This window comes from Octopus bimaculoides, chromosome 27 (assembly GCF_001194135.2).
Source record: "Octopus bimaculoides isolate UCB-OBI-ISO-001 chromosome 27, ASM119413v2, whole genome shotgun sequence".
NCBI lineage: Eukaryota > Metazoa > Mollusca > Cephalopoda > Octopoda > Octopodidae > Octopus > Octopus bimaculoides.
The window spans coordinates 22,545,387-22,552,240 of NC_069007.1; positions in this window are offsets into that span (position 1 = coordinate 22,545,387).

A 6,854-nucleotide genomic window follows, 5' to 3' on the forward strand; every position below is an offset into this window, starting at 1 on the left:
ATATATATATTTACACTTGTAGATGTGTGTGGCATTAGCCTTATCTGACTTTGATAAATATGGGTGTTTGTGTATACATACACACACACATTAGTATGCATGTGTGGCTATAATATATATATATATATATAACATACATACATACACATGTATACATACATATACATAAGTGTGTGTGTGTGTGTGTGTATATATATATATATACACATACACACATGTATACATATACACAAGTACGTTTGTGTGTGTGTGTGTAGGTTTCTGTATATGTGTGTGTAAAAGTGTCTGCTGGTGCCACTAACTAGAGAGTTAACCTAAGTTCCATTGATGTAGCCATTGTTCTGTCACCTTGTAGATGTGACAATGGAGCAGGTGGTGTACCTAGTGTCGCAATACTTGTGCCCAGTTAACCTGGTCAGACCTAACAACAACCATAATGATAAATACACATAAAATAGTATGAAAATAAAATTTGAAAAAAAGTGGAAGCGAACTCTGGGCTGATATTGATGACAATGTAATAATAATAATCCAGACAGTAAAATATTTGAACAAATTTACAACTGTGCCATGTCGGAATTTTTTTTTCTTTTTTATACTTTTTGTGTGCATTTAGCTTTTGTCTCTTATTGATTTGAAGGAGGATAGCTTATTGTTTTCTTTTTATTCCTCTGATCGATATCTTATGTTAGTAATTTCAACTGAAATTATGGAAGCTGCTTTTATTTTATTTTTTTTTTTTCTGTGAGATATAAAATTAGCATATGTGCCTGTAGATGGATCTTGTGGAGACCCAGGAAGACATAGGATGAAGTTTTGAAGGCCAGTCTCAAGATACTGAGTCTTACAAAAGATGTGACTAAAGACTGAGATATCTGGGGCATTGCTGTATTCAAGAAGACCCATCCACAATAGTAGAATCGATATCAGTGCTGGTGCCACGTTAGAAGCACCCAATACATTCTATGGAGTGGTTGGCATTAGGAAGGGCATCCAGCTGTAGAAATCATACTAAAATAGACAATGGAGCTTGGTGTGGCCTTGGTCAAGCCGTTCAACCCATCCCAGCATGGAAAACGAACGTTAAATGTTGATGATATAAGCACTCCTGTCACAACAGAGCTATTTATATTAATGTTCATACTCTGTATTCAGTGTATTGGAGTCTGCTGATGTCTTAGCTGGCCAAAACTTCGAAGTCACTATTAACTACATTCTTGTCCTCTTCAAAAATATAGAGTAACCCATGAGATTAATATAAAATCGTTTTTATTGTAACTGAACATAAAAACAAATATTGATATATATATTTACAAGGGGGTGCTGAAAAGTTCCTGGCTTTAAGGGTATCATGAAAGGCTTGGTTGTAGACCCAATCTTCCAAGTTCTTTTACAGGGCTTAGAAAAACTGAAGGACCACTGTAATAAGTGTGTGAATCTGATAGGGCAATATGTTGCATAAAATCATAGTTAACTGATCCTCTTGTATTTTCTTTTACTCAATGTCAGGAACTTTTCAACACTCCGTGTGTGTGTGTGTATGGGACAGTTGACAGAAATTGGTGAAAGAGATCTGAAGACTTAGTTTTTAATTCATGATTGCTGAGGAGTTACAGCAGTGATTTGTTCATCAAGAGTTTCAAGCAAACCACAAAATAAATTGCAAATCTCTTGTAACAGTTGAGCATTTAAATGAGCCACATCTGGGCCTCTTGCAACTTTCCTTAATCTGTCATTCTAAAAAAATATAAAAAAAGAAAAAGCAGTCACATCATTGAAACTGTGGGATAATGCCTGATAAATGCAAAACAATGTGAATAGATAAGTATATTTCACAGAGGTGTCTGAATGTTAAAGGGTTAAACTACAAAGATTTCAGTTTTTCCAGAAAAGGTTTTCAAGGAAGAGGAAATCAAATTGTGTTATGTGAACATAGAAAAAAATTTTAATTCTGTTCACTTGCTTGAAATTAATAGCCATTGTGCCACTGTAGCTTCTTTGTAATACATATATCTCCAAATATGAATTAGTGGTGCTAGTATTGTAAACATTATCAAACTCACATTCAACGTACACACATTACTTGTTTGCCAATGGGCTGCGTTGCATTTTGAATCAATGGAAATGACTTTGAAGTGTTTTTACATCCAGCACTGTGAAAGAATCATCTTCATTACATCAAATTGGCAGCCGACTGGTGAATAAGCAAAGCACATACATTAAAAATGTCTGTTAAATTATATATATATATATATACATATCACCATCATCATATATATGTGTGTGGTACGTTGCTGGACTTAAGAAGACTCATCCTCTGCTGCAGAAGTGTGTTGTAACTTAGTGGTTCGGCCAAAGAGACCAATAGAATAAGTACTAAGCTTACAAAGAACAAGTCCTGGGGTTGATTTGCTTGACTAAAGGCGGTGCTCCAGCATGGCCACAGTCAAATGACTGAAACAAGTAAAAGAGTAATTATTCATTGTATTCCATCCAATTTCCTTTGCTTTCCAATGATTAGCAGATGAGAGAATATCCTCTGATACAGACACAACTCGGGTTATGCTTTCAGGTTTTTTGGAATAAAGCTTTCAGAAATAACCCAATAAGTTTACCATTAATTCTGTGAAATATTCCCAATAATTAATGCGATGGAGGCAGTGAGATAGCAGCATCGTTAGTACGCCAGGCAAAATACTGAGCAGCATTTTGTTCATCTTTACATTCTGTGTTCAACTTTGCCTTTCATCCTTTTGAGGTTGATGAAATAAGTACCAGTTGCGTACTGAAGTCAATGTGATTGACCATCCCCCGTCCCCACAAAATCCAGGCCTTGTGCTTACACTAGAAATTATTATTATTATTAAGGTGTTAAGCTGGCAGAATTGTTAGCACGCTAGACGAAATGCATTGTGGTGTTTTGCCTGTCGCTATGTTCTGAGTTCAAATTCTACCGACGCTGACATAGCCTTTCATGCCTTTGGAGTTGATAAATTAAGTACCAGTTGCAAACTGGGGTCGATGTACTCGACTACTCCCCCCACCCCAAATTGTAGGCCTTGTGCCTGTAACAGAAATGATTATTTTTACTATGATTATATTTGTGTTCTCTCTCTCTTTATTCTGTTCAGGTCCTGGGTTGGATGTATCTTCCAATGAGCTGCCTCATAGAAAACCTCGAAGCCATACTACCATCAAACCTCTTACATTAGCTCTCCGGGATCTAATCTCTGCTCGACCACACTGAGACCTCACCTCACATCACCAAACATCAAACATCATCGTGGTCCCTTCAAACCACCACTTCCTATCCCAAGACTACTATCACCCGCTCTCAGTCTCCCTCCCTCTATCAACCTCCCCCCACACCCACCACCACAACTTTTTCACATACATAAACACACACAACTACTAAACTGTGATGACACCGCCCCTCCCCTCCCCTCTACCGCCACTTGTACCAACATACAACACCAAATATCCATCAAGCTGAGCTATACAGTCACCTAAACTGTAAAGAATAGCAGCCAAATCTCCCTCAAATAACACCGAACTGGTTTGTGTATGTATAAGCCAATGAGGGGCACCTCCATGTGATACTTAAATCTGCTAGAAATAGCAGCCAAATTTCCCTCAAATCACACCCTACTCTCTTATCTATGTATATATGTATGTATGAGCCAGAGGGAGACCTCTACATGGTAGCTAGAGCCACTAGAAATTGCAGCCAAATCTCCCTCAAATCACACCCTACTCTCTTATCTATGTATGTATGTATGTATGTATGAGCCAATGAGGGAGATCTCTACATGGTAGCTAGACCCGCTAGAAATAGCAGCCAAATCTCCCTCAAATCACACCTTACTGTCTTATCTATGAATATATGTATGTATGAGCTAATGAGGGAGACCTCTACATGGTAGCTAGACCTGCTAGAAATAGCAGCCAAATCTCTCTCACATCACACTCTACTGACTTATCTCTGTATGTATGAGCCAATGAGGGACACCTCTACATGATAGTTACATTTGTTAGAAACAGTAGTCTAATCTCCTTCATATCACACCCTACTGTCTAAACAACAGGAAGAACACTTAGGCCAATGCCATCCTTGATATATGAACAAAAAGCTGGATGACCATGGCTAGAATTCCTCTGACCATGGTTCTGCTCATTCAGGACTGACCTAGGGCTAAACTATACCAATTTGTCTTTCTCTTTATTTAACTCTCTCCCACTTTCTCCTCAACAACATAATTTAAAACCTACTCCAAGCGTACCTCTTCCCCTCACACACAACCATCTTACAATATGATTCCCTCTCGTTCATATGTGGGCTCCATCATTCAAACTGGCCTTTTTGGAAACCCCTCCCACCCGTCCTTCAACCTTTCCATCCATCCAACTTATCAGCTCCTTTAACAACCCTTTCTACACCCCTGTAATAGGGACTCTTGGCTATTTTGCCGTTTGAACTCTTCATCCGACCTTTGCTACTTAAATATAAACGTTTTAACTCAACCTGTTGTCAGGTTATGCTTTTTTTAATCCCTTTGAAGGTACGATTAAGTGGGGCTGAACTGAAAACAGGGGAAATCTTATCATGTAGTACTATAGTTTACTATTTTAAGCAATACTGCTATATTGTATAAAGTTAAAGTTAAGGGTTATTCAGAGGATTATTAAGAAGAATAATTATAACAAAAGGATAACATGTTTTATAAATACTTTTGAGTATATACCAAACGTTTTGCACAATAGAGGGAGGAAAAGAAAATTATCCAGAAATAGTTTAAGATTTATACATGTTACAAAACTTAAATACTAACTAATCAGATGGTATCAGTGAATATTGATCAATGGTATCTACTGGTATTTAATAAAGGAGTATTGAGGTAAAGGAACATGCTAACTCTAATCCTAACCCTAAAACTAACCCGAACCATAACCCTAAAACCCTAAAGCTAAAACCAGTACAAACGCACGAACGATGTCATAAATAACAGTAACAAACGAAATATATACCGCTGATAGTTGTTGTTGACAACGGATAGTTTTTGTTGACAAACAACGGCACTAATTTTATTCAAGGGGAAAAAATCCCGTAACACCGTTGTTTACATTCCCCGGCGTAATTGTTTTCACCTCAATAGACGTCAGTGATTGGTTGAAATTACCGAAATACGACAATTTTTTTACATGAAATAACTTAGAATACAAAATTTTTTATCTGTTCTATAACACAAAATATACAAGTATTCGAAGTTTGAAAGTGTTTCGATACCAAAAACACTACATAAAAAAATGTTGCCCGTCAAATCACAAAGTCCTTATGTAAAAGTTAAGTATGAATTTATAGAGGTACAAAAATTAGATTTATTTTATAAATGAATAAATAAATGCTATTAGAAAATAATAAAGAAATAAAATAATCAGGCAGGGCAGAACACCATCGAAAAAGGAATAAAATAGCTTAATCACTAACACTATGGTAAAGTATATGTAACTTATTAACCACGATAGAGAAGCACACATACACACGGACACACACACACATCCATTGTCTCCTCCCACCACAACTTCAAAAGAAATTCACCGATAAACGTCGCCATTTTGTCTTCTTCCGTCTGTCATTCATTTTGGCAGACGACAAAATCCTGCCGAATACAAAAATCCCGCTAAAAACACAGTTTTTCACTTTCTCTCTGGTTATTCATGCGTGGAAAATAACAGCTTTCGCATTTTAATCTTCAACAGGTACGTCTCAAATTTATATAAGCGTAGAACAATTATTTATTCCCTATTTTCTTCCAATTTCTTCCAGGTTCATTTTCTGTCAAAGCAATTCTTAACGTATTAACACAGAATTCTCGCATTAATACATATTGGGTGTTTTGAGGGAGATTTGGCTGCTATTTCTACCAGGTCTATTTATCATGTATATGTCTGAATTTTTATTTTTCATTCACAGATTTGTATTTCAAACAGTTAACATAATCTTTTCTAGAAATCAACTTATCGTCAACACACACACACGTCCATTGTTGTCTCTCTTCTTTCAATTTCTGCAACTAAAATTTTTACTGTTATAACTGCTTACAAAAAGAGGGATTAAGGTAGAATTAAATGTTTGGGTGCACATTGGGATTAGACACTGAGGGAAAATGGCTGTAACTTTTTTAGTTTTTAGTTTTGGCGATTTTCGCTTTGGATAATGGGTTCTAAATATCACGGTCATGCGATTCCCTCTAAAAAAAAACATACACCTACATATGCACTCTTTTACACTCACACATTCACACAAAGGCACATGCATATATCCATCTGCCAGCACCCACAATCTCAGACATGCACTATAATATAGACACATTCATAAACATTTTGTTATGCATAGACATACAAATACACACATACGCTCACACAAAAAAAAAACAGCTATACATGCATATATCAAAAGGCATGTATACACACACACACACATCCAGGTACACTTCCATACAAACATACACACATGTCCACACGAAAATACACACACATACATACTCAGGGTGTATATATCGTACTCTCTGTTGCAGAAACGTCAATCATTTTATAGAGCACAACAGCTGATGATGGCACCATAGTTACGGAGTAATCTTATGGGATTATCATGTACATGGAGTTAGTACTCTAATTATCTTGTAAATGTAGTACATTGTCCAGTCATGTGCATATAGTATGTATGCTGATTATCTCATGTGTGTAACCTGTACTTTAATTATTTTGTATGTGTAGTCTGTACTCTGTCTTATGCGTGTAGCCTATACTCTGATTATATTATATATGTACTCAGATTATTTTATAAAATTAATTAA